We start from the raw sequence: 19,862 nt of genomic DNA, 5'->3' as shown, positions 1-19,862 counted from the left end.
TTAATGAGGAGAATTAAATCAGACGCGGACCAGACAGGTCTACAAAGAGACCTGGACAGGCTGGATGTGTGGTCCAGAAACTGGCTCCTAGAATTTAACCCCGCCAAATGCAAAGTCATGAAGATCGGAGGAGGGCAAAGAAGACTGCAGACAGAGTATAGGCTAGGTAGCCAAAGGCTGCAAACCTCACTCAAGGAGAAAGACCTAGGAGTGAGTATAATACCGAGTACATCGCCAAAAGCACACATTAACCAGATAACTGCTGCGGCATATGGGCGCTTGGCAAACCTGAGAATAGCGTCCCGGTACCTCAGTAAGGAATCGTTCAAGACTTTATACACTGTGTACGTCAGGCCCATACTGGAGTTCGCAACACCAGTTTGGAACCCACACCTGGTCAAACACGTCAAGAAATTAGAGAAAGTGCAAAGGTTTGCAACAAGGCTAGTTCCAGAGCTAAGGGGAATGTCCTATGAAGAAAGGTTAAGGGAAATCGGTCTGACAACGCTGGAGGACAGGAGGGTCAGGGGAGACATGATAACGACATACAAAATACTGCGTGGAATAGACAAGGTGGACAGAGACAGGATGTTCCAGAGATGGGACACAGAAACAAGGGGTCACAATTGGAAGCTGAAGACTCAGATGAGCCAAAGGGATGTTAGGAAGTATTTCTTCAGTAATAGAGTAGTTAGGAAGTGAAATAGTCTGGCAAGCGATGTAGTGGAGGCAGGAACTATACATAGTTTTAAGACGAGGTATGATAAAGCTCATGGAGCAGGGGGAGAGAGGACCTAGTAGCGGTCGTTGAAGAGGCGGGGCCAGGAGCTGAGTCTCGACCCCTGCAACCACAATTAGGTGAGTACACACACACACACACACACACACACACACACACACACACACACACACACACACACACACACACACCAGGTATCTTTCACTGCACATTTTATAGTTGTGCATGTCTAACGAAGCATCAATCATGGAGCATTTATATCAGGGCTTTTTAAGTCACAGGTAGCCTAACTGAACATCAGTCTTGAAGCATCATTAATTGGGCTTCTCGAGTATGGCATCTCAGAGCAACATTAGTAGAATATCTCTGAAGATTAGCGTCCTTCGAAGCATCTCTTTCAAACCAGGAGTCACTGGGCATACCTCCAGAGACGTCACTTACCTTCCTACGTGGTATATATTTCAAACCACAAAACACTGGGCATACCTCCAGAGACGTCACTTACCTTCCTACGTGGTATATATTTCAAACCACAAAACACTGGGCATACCTCCAGAGACGTCACTTGCGAGGCGTTAGTTACCATTCCTCAACCATGGTGTCAAGCGTCATCTTGTCCACATATTTTACCTTCTAACTTCTGCCATAAATTTCCACTTGGCATAAATATTGCATCTTGCGTTCTGCGGCCAAAACATTTTCGCACATGCAAATACTTTCAAAGAGCAAGAAGCGAAATATGATGAAATATGGTTATATTTTAAATGATCTAAAACAAATTCATGTCAGTGAATGCACACATTATATTTTTAATCCTTATTTTAATGGATTAAAAGTACCTAGATGACTTGTAAATTTTATGATCCACCTGTAGGTGATAGCTTTTCATCCTAAATAAAAACTAGGAGGCGTAACAAAAGCCATGAGCTACTAATATTAAGAATGCGTGTTTTAGCAATGAGAAAAGGGAACATTGTTTCACATTATTTTTGCATAAGGAAAAAATTTTTTTGCCTAAGGAAAAAATCATAAAATAACAAGATTTTGAAAGCTAACAAGAAAATAAAATGAAAATCGGGGACCACGAGGACATCAAGTTACCTCTCGCTCAGTTGTGAACTATTTAGGTACGCTGCGGCTGTAAACCCCAGCTTGGGCAAACTATATGTCCCAACCAAGGCACGAATCTGTAGTCCACTCTGAACGTGTCTATCCCTGTCAAGGACCCCTATGGAAATAAGTAATTTTGTCGGATTCTTTTAGGTTATCCTAGGTAATTTACACATATGTTACTATGTATGATAATTTGTGTACCTGTACCTAAATAAACTTACGCTAGATGCCCTAGTCTGGTCACACTACCAGCCCCCATGAAAGCAGGTTCCCCACTCACCCTGTGTTGTGTTGCAACCGTCCTCATGATTTCCAAAGTATTCACTATAGAGACCGTGCAGTATGTTTTCACCAGAGCACCGTTACCACCAGATAACATCCTCCTGATGGCTCGCCTGCGTTGTGGGTCGCGTTCACCAGACATGGCTCAGTACCCCCCGACTCCAACTGTTCCACCACCTCAGTTCCGTTACCTCTGTTCCACTACTTTTCTGTGTTCCACTACCTCTGTTCCACTACCCCTGTTCTGTTTCCTTTCTATTTTCACTACCTTTGATTCTCTACGTTTCACTGTTCCACCAATGGAAATAAGTCACTCTGACTTTTTGGGTTATCCTAGGTACTTTACACATATGCTGCAATGTATGATAATTCTATGTAACTGTATTTGTGTATACCTAAATGAACTTACTTACTTATTCACTACTTCTGTTCCGCTACCTCAGTTCCACTACTTCTGTCACTGTTGAAGTAAGCGAATTCGGATTATTAATCCTAGAGCATTAATAAGCCTGCATAACCTAACCAGTATGTTCTCTTACTACTACTGGGTTCCTCCTTCTACTGGGTTTTTACTCACAAAAGTCGAGAAATAACCATATATCACGTTCCATCTTGCTCAAGATTGATCACTGAGCTATGACAGATCGTCATAATTCGTTCATTAAAAGTGGTGGTGCAGCTCTGCTTTTGTTCAACATAAAAGACAATAACGACCGATATTCTGTACTATAGATACATGAAAAAATATTTCTTAGGTCTCAGGGACCGATCACCTCAAACTACATCATCCCGTCTTCCACAGTCCCCAGTGAACTGATAGTCACTGATCGGAGTAACGTCTCCACAATAAAGATACCCATGTGTCCTATTCATCTACTTGTCAGTTTTTTTAAACCAGTGATAATACAAATAAACAAACATTTAAAAACTATATATAATTTTGTCTTACCTATTAGAGTCAGAAGTAACATCACAGTGTTTGTCTCCATTCCGAGAGTTTATAAAATTGCTCGTGAGAAAAATGCATCAAGTTTTATTTATATATCATTTAGCATTGTTCAGTCGCCAAGAATTCACACTCCGTTTTTTTTAAACATTTCTTCAGAAAATCATAACACGCTTTCTTTCCACCAGTAAAAATTAAAAATGAATCACAGGGGTTTGTAGCAGATCCTGCTGTACGTCTCTGAGAGACGATGTTATATCGTTCGTCAGGACAATTAGAAAGTTTCTCCTGATGCGGGACAGGCTGTATACACCGAGATGTGTCTGTCTGTGTTCAGAATACACACTGAGAGTTTACTTTAATTTTTATTTTAGAGATTAAAATATCCTTGGCTAGTAATGTACAGATTATTTTTGCAGCCTTAACGTCCCTCGTGTAGTCTATAGGCTTTAAACCTAGTAACCCAACCAAGTAATCAACTAACGAGGGTCTTATCCGTATGACGACGCGCTCACTGAGGCTTTTGATCATTTGAGCGAGGTCTTCCGCTGGCTCCCGACGAGGGTAGGGGTAGTGTTTCGTTTATCAGGAAGCTGGGCAAGTGTCTCCTGACAAGCGTATTTACTAGTCGATGACTCCTTAACCGGTAAGCATCCACTGAACACAGGATCACCACACAGTAATAATTGTGATTTCAATGATGCTCAGCAGAGAGAAGTCCAAGCAGGAAACATAGCAGTAATATAAATCCCGTAATTGTAAATGCAGGCGAGATGTAGAATCCACAACAGGCGAGTTGTAGAACACAGCGAGTCAGGAGTAGCCTACATGTGTAGCAAGCTGGAGTGAGAACATGAGTGGTGGCAGGCGGCAGTGGTCAAGGTGTCGCTCCCATCCTCGCTCCGTCACCAGCCACAGCACAACCTGGAGATAACGGCAACACCTCGGATATGGGTTATTAACCCTGGAGAGTCAAATAACTCAAAATTATCCCAGCAAAAACGACAAGTGGTGCCTTATATTCATAGGGAGCATTTGATTCTCTTTCCCTCAGCGCCACCCACAACAGTCTGCTAACTCTAGGTATCCACTGATGTAAGTAATTACTGCTAGGTAAGCAGGTATAGTAGGTGTTAGGAGAGTTGCTCATATGTCCTGTCTTGCCTCGTAATAATAATAATAATAATAATAATAATAATAATAATAATAATAATAATAATAATAATAATAATAATAATATTATTATTATTATTATTATTATTATTATTATTATTATTATTATTATTATTATTATTTTCATTATTATTATTATTATTATTATTATTATTATTATTATTAGTATTAGTATTAGTATTATTATTAGTATTATTATTATTCGTAGTAGTAATATTAACAATATTGATCATTCATAATTAATAATGTAGTGTAAAGCACTCTTCTGGCAAGACAGTGATGGAGTGAATGATGGTGAAAGTTTTTTTTTCGGGCCACCCTGACTTGGTGGGAATCGGCCAGTGTGTTAATAAATAATTAATAATAATAATTAAAAAAAATACGAAACTGGAATAGATGATTTATTTTCTAGGTTAAGCTACACATCCTTGATAAAACAGTGCATTAGTGAAAGATGGATTGGTCATTTGCATCGGTGGAACATTGCGTCGTGATACACGTTCATTCCTAGAGTAAGAGTGATTGTAATTTGCCCCATCCCCTCTTCTCCTTTCATCCTGTCTCCTTGTTTTGGTGGGAGACGACCGATGTGCCAACGTAAACATTTGAAAGAGTTAACATATTGTTTGTGAAGCTGGATCGTCCAATTTATTTGTCTACAGGCTCACATTCACTACTACCCCTTTAATGTTTCGTAGTTTGCAAATGGAAATGATCGACTTAGTCTGTCGTCACTAAGGAGGTTATGCGCTTGTTTAATTGATCCACTTAACTGTCGCTGCTAGCAGAGTTTGTGGTATTACAGGGGTGAGGTGACGTCTACCGGTGTGCAGACAGCAGGTAAACACCACCATGTGTGCAATTGTGAGATTGCTAGTTTATGCTCACACAAACTGAGATATGCTGTAGATGAAAAGACACAAGTGCGTTCACTTAGGACATCTTTATTGGAAAAGTTTTGGTCTCCGGAGCTTGATCATTCCAAATTTGGAATGCTTGTGGTCTTAGGACCGAAACTTATCTAATAAAGATGTCTTAGGTGTATGCACTTGTTCCCATTCCTCTTAATAAAGAACACTTGTCTGTTCCCATAAATAAGGGAGATTCGTGGGTTCTTGTTAATAAGGTATGCTGGTTGTGTCTTGACCTTGTTATTTGGTTGTGTCGAATGTGACCTTGATTCACGAAATCGTAATGACACGATTGCAAGCAAACCTTGATGTTGTTATAAAGGGATTACAAAATCAAGGTGCCTTGATGATGGTGAAGGGCTCTCGATCCAAGGAATTAGGTCTAAAGTGACCATTCCTGTGAAAGTTCCTTTTTTTTTACGGTCGGATTCTACGGGTCTACGGTCAGGTTAATTACGGAGGTATCCGTTAGGGGCGTAGCAAGCCTACCCAGGAGCCGAGACTAGGCACATTATGGAGGCCTTCTCCCCCTCTTACGAAAAAAAAATATTACGTTTACTAGGTGGAGAGTGTAGATTTGTTAATAAAGACTTCACTAATTTCTTCATAATTTTTTATAGAAACAAAATATTACGAAGTATTATTTTTTTAATTTATGCTGCCGATGGCAACGCTTAATAATAAAATTTTAGACTTACAGAGTTATAAAAAAGTATATGTCAATAAATCCTCACAGTGCATATAATCGTGACACGAACATAAGAAAATAGTCACGACGCAAAATTTAAAATTCATAACATGTGAAAAAACAAGTCGCAGTAATATAGTAACAAGAGTTAAAACTCTGTTTTAAACAAACAGAGTTTAAGTTTAACCTCCACGCAAGAGTTTATCTCCGTATAATGCTGGTAGCTCCATGTTTTCTTCCTTATGTGGTGGTCTCAACACTTTTCCTTCCTATTAATGCTGGTAGTCACAATACGTTTCCTCGTCATAGTGCTGGTGACCCCCAACACGTTTCCCTTATAATGTTGGTAGTTCCAATACATTTCCTTCTTTATAATGCTAGTGTCCCAAACACTTTTCCTTCTTTACATTGTTGGTGACCTCAACGCGTTTTCTCCTAGTCACCATTTATGTACATCCGCACAATTTGTTCCCACAGATCAGTCACAGTTTTACGGCTTATGTATCAGTGTTTCTTGGCTGAAGTTCCTGGCTTATTTCGTTCGTATTATCCTATGGTGTTGTACTGGGACTCTAATGATACTTTTCTCTGCTGTAATAAGTGATAAAATTATTACTAAGTCCTACGGTCATGACACGTGATTATTTCAGTGGCAGGTACAATGTAAGGTGGTCAAGTTAGGTGTGTGAGAACTGCGTAAGCCGCAAGTGGGAAGTGTTATTTTTACCCTCGTAGTTATTAACATCAGGAAGACTTTAATCCCTACGTTTGGCAATAGCTTGCAAGTTCAACATATTTACACACACAAATACATACATATAGGCTTCTCTGTATAACCTACGTTACTACTACTACTACTGCTATTACTACTACCGCTATTACTACTACCACTACTGCTACTATTACTACTATTACTTATGCTACTATTTCTACTTGTACTAAAATGAACGAAAGTAGTTTAATCTGGATAAAAGTCATGTAAAAGAAATGTGGGAAATTTAAAATAGGTCTCAAGAAAAAAATAATAGTGCGAGGTAATTCAGGATACTTTGATCCTATGGTGATTAAACTAAACTCTTGGTGAATTTATACAAGGATATACACACTTCGATGACTACGGGGGCTGTTGCTCTTAGTACACACACACACATCGAGATTTGTATACTCATCAAACAACTATGTGAACAAATTATTCCTCACGTTGTTTAATTCAAGTTAAACTTAACATTTCAGTTTGGACCAGCGTATGTACTGCAAGTAAATACGTAAATTTATTAGGTACAGGTACACATAAGTACAATTGGTGCCCCGTGGACTAGTGGCAAATGCTCTCGCTTCACACGGTAAGGGTCCGGGTTCGATTCTCAGTGAAGGGGTGAAAGCATCGGACGTGTTTCCTACACCGGTTGTCTATGTTTACCCATCAGTAAAGTAGGTGTGAAAATGGTTTAAAACCGGCAAGTTGAAGACTGGGACACTTATGCAGCATATGGGAATCTTTATTGAAGAAACGTTTCGCCACACAGTGGCTTCATCAGTCCATACAAAGGAGAATGGTGAAGAACAGAAGGAGTTTGAGGTAATCAATCTCTCAGCCTTGAGTCGATGTAATCAATCCATCAATCTTGGTGTGGGTCGCATCCTGGGACAAAACTGACCTAATTTGCCTGAAATGCTCTGCATAACAAGTAAGTTTATTCAGGTATACACAAATATAGATACATAAATTATCATACATAGCAGCATATGTGGAGAGAACCTAGGATAACCCAAAAAAGTTAGACAGAGTGACATATTTCCATTTGGGTCCTTTTAATACCTTATTATTATACTATAAAGGAGATAACATCTTATTATTATACTATAAAGGAGACAACATCTTATTATTATACTATAAAGGAGATATACTAGGAATAAGGTAAAATGGGTTATTTACACTTACATGTGTGTTAGCTAAAAAAATAAAAAATCATTCTCCTTCCTTTCTGTCGCTATATTCATTAGGTACCTTTTGGCTCTCTTCTTGAACTGGTTCATGCTAAGGCTGGCTTTGGCATGTACAGGCAGTCTGTTTCATTTCTTTATTTCTGTAGAATAAAAGGTGTTTGAAGCTTAGAGACTGACTGTGGGTACTACAGAGTTGTGCTCTCTCCTCCCCTAATACTGTGATTGCTTTGGTTCCCAGTCTTGAGAAAATTAGCAGCAAGATATTCTGGACACTGTTTGTGAGCTATTTTATAAACTTGATTTAACTTCAGTTATTATTATTTATTAAAGATGCGCCGGTATTCTCCCGGCCCGGGCCTTTTCCAAGTGGTGGCCCGGCCTTGGCTCCCTGTCTAGGGAGTGTCTGAGACCTAAGTCTGCCATGGGCGGACATTAAAATTATTTACCATTCTCACTTTATGTTTCGTACCAAAGAGTATGGCTTCCGTTTTCCCGAGGTGTAACTATAGTTTGTTTTGTCTACTAACCATTTGCTGCAGGACTCCAGTTCTAGTGTTATTCCAGTAGTTATATCTTGTGGGTCTTTACCTGACACTAACAGAGCACTGGCATCCGCATACAGTAGGAGTTTGCACTTGACACTGATGGACATGTCATTTATATAACTTTAGAAATAATAAAGACCCAGAATAATATCTTGGGGAACTCCACATGCTATCGGCAAGGGTTCTGATTATGTTTTGTTGATTTTGACAATTTGTTTTTTATTACTAAGATAGGACTTAAACCAGCCTGTGGAACCTACGCCAATAGCTAGAAGTTTCTTACATAATATATTGCGGTTGACAATATCGAAGGCCTTTTGCAAGTCTAAGGTTAGAATTCCTGTGAGGTTCCCTATCGACATTTCACTTCTCATGTAATTCATCAAATTAATTAGGGAGGTGTCGGTTGAGTAAGTTTTCCTGAAGCCTGATTGGTAACCATGAAGAATGTTGTTGTCATTAAGATACTTAACTACTTGACAGTACACCGCCCTCTCTAGAATTTTGGATATTACAGTGAGTATACTAATAGGCCTATAGTTGCTGACATCTGACCTACTATTTTTCTTGAAGACAGGAGTAACTCTGGCCTCCTTGAATCCCTCTGGTACTGTATTAGTGGTTCTGGACAAATTTATTACGTGAGCAATGAGGAATGCCAATTCAGAGGCACCATCTCTTAGGAACTTAGACGGGATGTTATCAGGGTCGGTGCTCTTGGTTGGGTTTAACCTGCTTAGTTCTTTTTGCACGAACTCATAAGATACACTTATTAGTTAACAACTGTTTGGGGTTACCCCTTTATTGGTATTGTATGTTTTAAACTTATCAGAGTCTGTGTTAAAGGTATTTGATGCAGCTGGTAGTTTACTTACTAGCGTTGATGTGACAGTTATGTAGTATGAATTACAACAATTTGCCACTTTAGTTGTTTCGTGGCATACCTCGTTATCGATATTTAGTATTATGTTGGATCTATCTACAGGTTTATCGCTATACCCCAACTGTTTTAGTTGTTGCCAGACCTTTCTAGGGTTATTCTCGTACTCTTCAATTTTTGAGCAATAGTGCCTTGCTCTTATGGCTTTCATAAGCCTCTGCACTCTGTTCCCTCAAAATTTGGAATTCATTTAGCGCTGCAATATCCTGTCTGTTTGCCTTAAATCTTTTTAGTAGCTGATCTCTGAATTTCATATTATCTAATATCTCAGTAGTCATCCAGGGTTCGGTTCTCCGTTTAATCCTAACCTCTAACCTGGAGTTTACCTGGAGAGAGTTCCGGGGGTCAACGCCCACGCGGCCCGGTCTGTGACCAGGCCTCCTGGTGGATCAGAGCCTGATCAACCAGGCTGTTGCTGCTGGCTGCACGCAAACCAACGTACGAGCCACAGCCCGGCTGGTCAGGAACCGACTCTAGGTGCTTGTCCAGTGCCAGCTTGAAGACTGCCAGGGGTCTGTTGGTAATCCCCCTTATGTATGCTGGGAGGCAGTTGAACAGTCTCGGGCCCCTGACACTTATTGTATGGTCTCTTAACGTGCTAGTGACACCCCTGCTTTTCATTGGGGGGATGGTGCATCGTCTGCCAAGTCTTTTGCTTTCGTAGCGAGTGATTTTCGTGTGCAAGTTCGGTACTAGTCCCTCTAGGATTTTCCAGGTGTATATAATCATGTATCTCTCCCGCCTGCGTTCCAGGGAATACAGGTTTAGGAACCTCAAGCGCTCCCAGTAATTGAGGTGCTTTATCTCCGTTATGCGCGCCGTGAAGGTTCTCTGTACATTTTCTAGGTCAGCAATTTCACCTGCCTTGAAAGGTGCTGTTAGTGTGCAGCAATATTCCAGCCTAGACAGAACAAGTGACCTGAAGAGTGTCATCATGGGCTTGGCCTCCCTAGTTTTGAAGGTTCTCATTATCCATCCTGTCATTTTTCTAGCAGATGCGATTGATACAATGTTATGGTCCTTAAAGGTGAGATCCTCCGACATGATCACTCCCAGGTCTTTGACGTTGGTGTTTCGCTCTATTTTGTGGCCAGAATTTGTTTTGTACTCTGATGAAGATTTAATTTCCTCGTGTTTACCATATCTGAGTAATTGAAATTTCTCATCGTTGAACTTCATATTGTTTTCTGCAGCCCACTGAAAGATTTGGTTGATGTCCGCCTGGAGCCTTGCAGTGTCTGCAATGGAAGACACTGTCATGCAGATTCGGGTGTCATCTGCAAAGGAAGACACGGTGCTGTGGCTGACATCCTTGTCTATGTCGGATATGAGGATGAGGAACAAGATGGGAGCGAGTACTGTGCCTTGTGGAACAGAGCTTTTCACCGTAGCTGCCTCGGACTTTACTCTGTTGACGACTACTCTCTGCGTTCTGTTAGTGAGGAAATTATAGATCCATCGACCGACTTTTCCTGTTAATCCTTTAGCACGCATTTTGTGCGCTATTACGCCATGGTCACACATGTCGAAGGCTTTTGCAAAGTCTGTATATATTACATCTGCATTCTTTTTGTCTTCTAGTGCATTTAACTGGTGCAGTTGTATCAAGGATGGCAGTGAACATTGATTTTAATTTTTCCTAGGCATCATTTACGTCCCTGCAACTTATCACTGTCCACTCACAATTGTGTAGCAGATTTAACAGTTTCTTTACTGTAGTTTCTAGTTGACCTCATTTTTATTGTCCTGTGTAGGCCTATCCGTTACCTAGTGATTTTCCTGGTTCAGTAAACGATGAAATGATCACTAAGACCTGTGGTAATGACGCCTGACTGACTAATGCTCTCAGAGCGGTTACAAAGTATGTGGTTACTTAAGGTGGCTGAGAACTGGGTGATCCGGGTTGGTGTATTAATTAGTTGAATGTAACCATTTAAATCCAGAATTTGCCTATACCTTTTACATAGCCCGTTATTTAGCTATTGAAAACAGATATTGAAGTCTCCCAGTGTTACTGCTGCCAAATGAGCACACACTGAGGAACCTGAGTTCGATCCCCGGCATGAATTGAAACGTCTGTCCATGTTTCCTTCCACTTATTATCCCTGTTCACCTAGCAGTAAGTAGATATCTGGGTGTTAGTCACCTGGTGTGAGTTAAGGATTTAAGGATAATAATAATATTTAATGATAATAAGACAGATGGTCTGATGACAGTAGCTTTATTGGGTTATCTTGGGTTACTAACCCTACGGATTAATCATTTAAACAAAATAATCTTCACAACAGTGGAGACTGAATCCTGAGCTACAGTTTCTCCTACTTTAAAAGAATTTGTTTTCTATGAAAAACATTAAAGAAAATGTTTGTCTAGTAAACTCAAATATTTTAAGTTATCATTTCGCAGTTTCTTTGATCGCTTCATTTCTTTTAAAACCCTTAGATTTATTTACTATATTAATTTTGAGTTAGCTTCAACAGCGCAACAGTGAATTTCTGAAGGCTCGATATTCAGTTTCTTTAGTTAGAATATGATAATTTTTTGTGTGGAAAAAGACACATATGTACAGTTCAGGACTTTTATTAAAGGAAACGTTTCACCACGAGTGGTTTCTTCAGTTTTAATACAGATATAACTAAGAAAGCAAGTATATATAGTGGAAAGAGTCAGATAGAGTGTCGCGTGAGTAGTAGTAGTGGAACTAATGTGGTAAGACGGGTTGGGTTAGAGAAGGACGTGTTGACATCATTCTGTAGACTGCTGTAACATGATATCAACAGGTCCTTCTTTAACCCAACTCGTCTCACCACAATAGTTCCACTACTACTACTACTACCACCTCTACCCACACGACACTCCACCTGACTCCTGCCACTATATATACTCGTTTCCTTTAATAAATGTCCTGAACTGCACATACGTGTCTTTTTCCACATCTTGTCGGTATCACCAGACCATTTCTCCAATGTAATCTATTCATTAAATATATGTACTCGACGTATATATTTCTTATTCCTTTATGTGGTACAAATAATGTAGCTTAAACGTAATAAAACGTTGGAAATTAATCAACGAATCTCAGCATGGTTTTACAAAGGGGCATTCCTGAATTACGAATTTATTAACTTTTTTCACTAAGGTATTTGAGGAGGTAGATCATGGTAATGAATATGACATTGTGTATATGGACTTCAGTAAGGCTTTTGACAGGGTCCCACATCAGAGACTATTGAGGAAAATTAAGGCACATAGAATAGGAGGAGAAATTTTTTGCTGGATAGAGGCATGGTTGACAAATAGGCAGCAAAGAGTTTGCATAAATGGGGAGATGCAGTTTAATATAGACAAATGCAAAGTTCTAAATGTTGGACAGGAAAATAACCATGCCACATATAAACTAAATAATGTCGATCTTAATATTACGGATTACGAAAAAGATTTAGGAGTTCTGGTTAACAGTAATCTGAAACCAAGACAACAGTGCATAAGTGTTCGCAATAAAGCTAACAGAATCCTTGGCTTCATATCAAGAAGCATAAATAATAGGAGTCCTCAGGTTGTTCTTCACCTCTATATATTCTTGGTTAGGCCTCATTTAGATTATGCTGCACAGTTTTGGTCACCGTATTATAGAATGGATATAAATGCTCTGGAGAACATACAAAGGAGGATGACAAAGTTGATCCCATGTATCAGAAATCTTCCCTATGAGGATAGACTGAGGTCCCTGAATCTGCACTCTCTAGAAAGGCGTAGAATTAGGGGGGATATGATTGAGGTGTATAAATGGAAGACAGGAATAAATAAAGGAGATGTAAATAACGTGCTGAAAATGTCTAGCCTAGACAGGACTCGTAGCAATGGTTTTAAGTTGGAAAAATTCAGATTCAGGAAGGATATAGGAAAGCACTGGTTTGGTAATAGAGTTGTGGATGAGTGGAACAAACTCCCAAGTACAGTTATTGAGGCTAAAACGTTGTGTAGTTTTAAAAATAGGTTAGATAAATACATGAGTGGGCGTGGGTGGGTGTGAGTTGGACCTGATTAGCTTGTGCTACTAGGTCAGTTGTCGTGTTCCTTCCTTAAGTGAATGTGACCTGCCCTGACTAGGTTGGGGCATTGGCTTAAGCCTTTAGGAGACTTGGACCTGCCTCGCATGGGCCAGTAGGCCTGCTGCAGTCTTTCTTCCTTCTTATGTTCTTATGTTCTTAAGAAGCCAATCGTGGCGAAACGTTTCCTTTAATAAATGTCCTGAACTGCACATACGTGTCTTTTTCCACATCTTGTCGGTTCTCACGCTATGGAAAAACTCAATGCACACAAAAGGCCCTAAAATCTGGAATTCATTACCTGTGAATATAAAAGAAACACTGTCTGTTTATAAATTCAAGTCTCTTCTCAAAAATCACTTATTCACCCACAACTAAATAAATACTGAATAATTGTATCTCATAAATTGTATCTCGTAAATGTTTCTCATTATTGTATCTCATGTCTAACCTGTGACCTAACCAAACTTTATTTTTTAATTACGTTACCTAACAGAATACTCCATTCTACTGAATGCTCAGCAACACAGTAAATGACCATATGACCTGTCTTTGTAATACTCATTTATGCTAAATTGTTATCTGTATACAATAATGTTTTTACCACTGAATATATCATTGCTTAGTTAATCTTTAAGTTAATTTTAAGCCTGCCCATATTGCTCTGCATACAAGGGGCTTTGGCATGTTGCACTGTAATAACTTTGTACCTGTTGCAACCCCTGAATGGGTTGCAATATATATGATGTATATAATGATTATTATGTATATATATATAATTATTATCTTTTCATATAATTTTATACTGCTTATATTTGCGATAATAGCTAAATCGTGAATATATTGCTTTATAATATTATTTGACGTAGTTATGTTGTTAGGTAGGATGTTACATATTATGTGCTCAGTTCAAGTCTTGATTGTCTAACTACTGTAATTATCGCTTGTGGCTCGTTAGACTGCCGGCTTCTTGCTGGGCAGCGACCCACGGAGCTATCACGTGATCGACGGGGGTGTCCTCACCTCGCCTGAAGTATTCAGTCTGGTCTAGACTCTCTTGGTGGTTGGACAGATTGTCTGTCTCATTATTCTTGTTAGTTCTGTAGAACTCTGTTCACAGAACATTGTATAGACTTAGTGATTTTCGACGTTGTACTGAGGTTGTGTGTCGCATAGACACTCTGAGCAACTCAGGTCCTGAGCTGTAGCTTCTGACCTAACTTGTACTGGTATCTGTGTATTGTCACTGTCGGGGATTTTCTTATGCTGAACTTAGATTCAGTGGTATGGGAGCTTGGTGACTTTTGTGGAGGAACTGCAGATGGTCCCTACTTAGTGTCGTTATATTATCTCCTTGTTCCTGATTCTGTGTCGCAGTTGCTTGTTATATTGCTATTGGGCTTAACATTCTTTTTATTGTTCAAGCAGACTGTTCTGATTGCCAGTTGGTGAAGAAGTTAGTTTATTTGAGGACTTTGTCAGTCACTTGTTTAAGTCTAGTCGAGTCGTGAGACATAGTGAACTACTAAGAGCACTTACACACAAACTTACTTGTACATATTTGTAATATCTTATTAAATATTAATGTACCAGACGGTACTTAAGAATTATAAATGTGATATGTGCTTTCAGCACAATACTATTGTACTCGAGAGAAGTGATATTATTTTGATTACTGTGATTAATTTAATTTAATTTAATTTGATAATATACCTCTAGACTTAATAAATTTATTAAATTTTAATTTCTCTAGTTAGTAGCCTACCAGTTGTAATCCTGAAGCACTATTGAACCATACTGAATTTTAATGGATAATTGGACCAGGATACTGACTAATTGTTACGGAAACCCAGTAACAGGCTGGATGCTAGAAGGGCAGTCCTTTCTAGTATTCACTGGAGATCTCTAAGCTTTTAGAATCGCGTTTTATGTAACAGTACCTCACTGAATCATGTTCAAATAAATAAATAAATAAATAAATAAATTAAATATATGTACTCGACGTACATATTTTTTATTCCTTTATGTGGTACAAATAATGTAGCATAAACGTAATAAAACATTGGAAAGCACAAAAGAAGGCCACTAATAATGCAGTGCATTTGGGCAAACTTGGTTAACAAACATCTAAACGATGAATATATATATATATATATATATATATATATATATATATATATATATATATATATATATATATATATATATATATATATATATATATATACCTATGTTGTTTTACTTTGTATCATATTTTTGTGAATGTTTTGTCAATATATTTTGTCTTTAAATAATATATAATATATATATATATATATATATATATATATATATATATATATATATATATATATATATATATATATATATATATTTATATATATATATATATATATATATATATATATATATATATATATATATATATATATATTTATTTATATATATATATATATATATATATATATATAAACACTGATCTCTGGCTGAAGGAGACTCGAACCTATGAACCTTAGGACAAGGTACGTGTAGCTCTGCTACACGCCAAGGTATTGGTCCAGTGTGGGTAGATTGGTAAAGCACTGCGTACCTTGTCCTAAGGTTCGTAGGTTCGAGTCTCCTTCAGCCAGAGATCAGTGTTTGTGTATATTTCGCATGCTCTCGCGAATTCCTTGCATTGTTCAAATCTCTAGTAAGGCTGATGCATGCAGGGGATGAGATGAAAAGCTGTAAGCCTTCTCCCTGAAACCTGGCTGCCTTGGATCAAACGTGTAGCTCTGCTACACGCCAAGGTATTGGTCCAGTGTGGGTAGATTGGTAAAGCACTGCGTACCTTGTCCTAAGGTTCGTAGGTTCGAGTCTCCTTCAGCCAGAGATCAGTGTTTGTGTATATTTCGCATGCTCTCGCGAATTCCTTGCATTGTTCAAATCTCTAGTAAGGCTGATGCATGCAGGGGATGAGATGAAAAGCTGTAAGCCTTGTCCCTGAAAGCTGGCTGCCTTGGATCAAACGTGTAGCTCTGCTACACGCCAAGGTATTGGTCCAGTGTGGGTAGATTGGTAAAGCACTGCGTACCTTGTCCTAAGGTTCGTAGGTTCGAGTCTCCTTCAGCCAGAGATCAGTGTTTGTGTATATTTCGCATGCTCTCGCGAATTCCTTGCATTGTTCAAATCTCTAGTAAGGCTGATGCATGCAGGGGATGAGATGAAAAGCTGTAAGCCTTCTCCCTGAAACCTGGCTGCCTTGGATCAAACGTGTAGCTCTGCTACACGCCAAGGTATTGGTCCAGTGTGGGTAGATTGGTAAAGCACTGCGTACCTTGTCCTAAGGTTCGTAGGTTCGAGTCTCCTTCAGCCAGAGATCAGTGTTTGTGTATATTTCGCATGCTCTCGCGAATTCCTTGCATTGTTCAAATCTCTAGTAAGGCTATATATATATATATATATATATATATATATATATATATATATATATATATATATATATACTTATTCATACATACGATCAGACGACAGAGAGGACTTATATAGCTGATTCAAACTGTATTATCATGTATGATAATCATACTTAAGTGTACCTGTACCTACGTAAAGTTACTTATACATATTTGTGATCTGCATTTCCTGAACCAGTACAGCTGTAGTTAGAGCGATTTTTGCGAAAATCTGTACAGAAATGAGTGATCATTACACAAATAGCCCTCAAATAGGAGACAAAAGAAGTGTTAGACACTTGTCTACACTAATGAAGGTCTTTTCTGCCATGTTAGAGATCAGTCATCCTACTAACTAGTCCTCTACCAGAACTGTCTACTCTTCTAGCCTTTACAGACGTCGTCTCGTTGAAGCAGCCCTTATACACGACTTTCCTAATATGAATCTTAGTTTTGGCTTCATCTCTGTAGATGCTTTCCTTTCTCGTTAAATTGTGAAATGCTCCAAATTTCAGAACACTCGTGAATTAACCAGATCTTTATTTCCTCCTCTCTTCAGAGGACATCTACATGACCTTCACGGCTGCTACAACTAACCCATCCCTTTGGGTATGACCTACTTACACTGGGGAGTCCCGCCTTCCAGTGACTATGCCCTCGTCTGCTACCCGTCCCTTTTCACCTGACGTTAGTATATATGCGCTAGTCTCCTTGCCGTGTGCTCCTCACACAAACTCCAAGGCTGAGGGACTGATTGCCTCATCTTTTGTATATAGTTCTACTGTCTTCAAATTATGTCCTAGAATCTGTATTGATAAAGCCACTAAATGGCGAAACGTCTACATTAAAGATACCCAGATGTTGCACATGTGTCTTAATTTTCATCTTCACTTCTACTTCCCTATATTTTCTTTGCCTTTCTTGTCTTCTGCCTAGGTGAGTTCTGTCCTATGTTTTTTTCCCCCGCTGGAAAGTGGACCAACTCTCATGATCCATTAGCTCTACTGTAGTTCTCTTTTACTCCTAGACAACCTCCACTATTATTTCTACTACTACAACTGTCTCATTTTTTCACTACCTTTACTACCTTCTTATTGCCACCTCTGCCACTGCTGCACTACTGTGGTTACACTGCTCTCCCTCCCCCCCCCCTCCAATCCTCTCGTGTATATTCTGACTCCCTTCCCTTCGAGCTTCTGTGACTAGTTAATGGTTAAAGTCGAACCGAAGCGTCGTCACAAGTTTCAGTCTCCTATGTGCGGGCTATTTGTTTATTGTTCCAGTCACGGTATTGCACCTTTCTTTTTACTATTTTTAAGTGAGCATTTACATCTTTCGCATGCCAAGATATAATGAAACGAAAGCAGTTCTGCTTTCCGATGCCGGGTCACCACACAGACAAGACCCGGACCGGGACTATACCGGCGAATCAAACTGGAATTTGTGAGAAATGGTTTAAAAAACCCGACGAGTTGAAGATTGAGACACTTATGCAACATAGGGGACTCTTTATTGAGGAAACGTTTTGCCACACAGTGGCTTCATCAGTCCAATACAAAACAGAAAGGTGTAAGGAGTCTGAGATAATCAGTCCGTCAGCCTGGAGTCGATGTGTTCAGTCCATCAGTCTACTACAGGACTGATGGACTGAAAACTGGAATTGCTCTCCAATCAGACGACGTAGCCTGAAGCGTTGGCTGATGAATGTCAGCCAGTGTTGAAAATGTGGACTTGTATATTGCAGGGAGAGCATCCATATGTTGCTATTTCAGCAGAAACATCATACAAATTTGAGAAATGTTGAATATGGTTCGTCAGTTCATGTAGGACCCTCACTGGCCCTTTGTTATGTATACCAGTTTCTTTGGCACGAATTATGAAAGATTTCGGTACTTGAAGTTCTTCACGACTTGGAATTTGTAATTATTATCTATCCGAGTGGATGAAGAGCTTTCAGATCAAGACAGAAATCTTTTGACTCAGTGTTGTCAGTAAATAAGTCAAATTGTTAAATAGAATCTAAATAATATATGGACAGTAATGTTGCTCCTCAGCGTATTTTTGCTTTTGCCAAAGAAATAGTTTTATGTTGTTCAGTTCGAAAAACATAACATAACTTAACGTAGCTCAACACAACCTAACTTAACGTAGCTCAACACAACCTAACTTAACGTAGCTCAACACAACCTAACTTAACGTAGCTCAACACAACCTAACTTAACGTAGCTCAACACAACCTAACTTAACGTAGCTCAACACAACTTAACTTAACGTAGCTCAACACAACCTAACTTAACGTAGCTCAACACAACCTAACTTCACGTAGCTCAACACAACCTAACTTAACGTAGCTCAACACAACCTAACTTAACGTAGCTCAACACAACCTAACTTAACGTAGCTCAACACAACCTAACTTAACGTAGCTCAACACAACCTAACTTAACGTAGCTCAACACAACCTAACTTAACGTAGCTCAACACAACATAACTTGCTTTATTTTCACCGGAAATGGAAACTTTGTGCCCTTGTTAAATTTGTTGTGATTGGCCAGGCGCGTTGACTGACTCAGTACTAACTGTTGACTGACTTAGTACTAACCGTTGACTCAGTACTAACCGTTAACTGACTCAGTACTAACCGTTGACTGACTCAGTACTAACTGTTGACTGGCTTAGTACTAACCGTTGACTCAGTACTAACCGTTAACTGACTCAATACTAACCGTTGACTGACTTAGTACTAACCGTTGACTCAGTACTAACCGTTAACTGTCTCAATACTAACCGTTGACTGACTCAGTACTAACCGTTGACCGACTCAGTACTAACCGTTGACTGACTTAGTACTAACCGTTGACTCAGCACTAACCGTTAACTGACTCAATACTAACCGTTGACTGACTCAGTACTAACCGTTGACTGACTCAGTACTAACCGATAACTGACTCAATACTAACCGTTGACTGACTCAATAGTAACCGTTGACTGACTCAGTACTAACCGTTAACTGACTCAGTACTAACCGTTAGCTGACTCAATACTAACAGTTAAATGACTCAATACTAACCGTTGACCGACTCAGTACTAACCGT

This window comes from Cherax quadricarinatus, chromosome 12 (genome assembly GCF_038502225.1).
Source record: "Cherax quadricarinatus isolate ZL_2023a chromosome 12, ASM3850222v1, whole genome shotgun sequence".
Lineage (NCBI taxonomy): Eukaryota > Metazoa > Arthropoda > Malacostraca > Decapoda > Parastacidae > Cherax > Cherax quadricarinatus.
The sequence above is the reverse complement of the archived record's forward strand: the minus strand, read 5'-3'. Positions refer to the sequence as shown.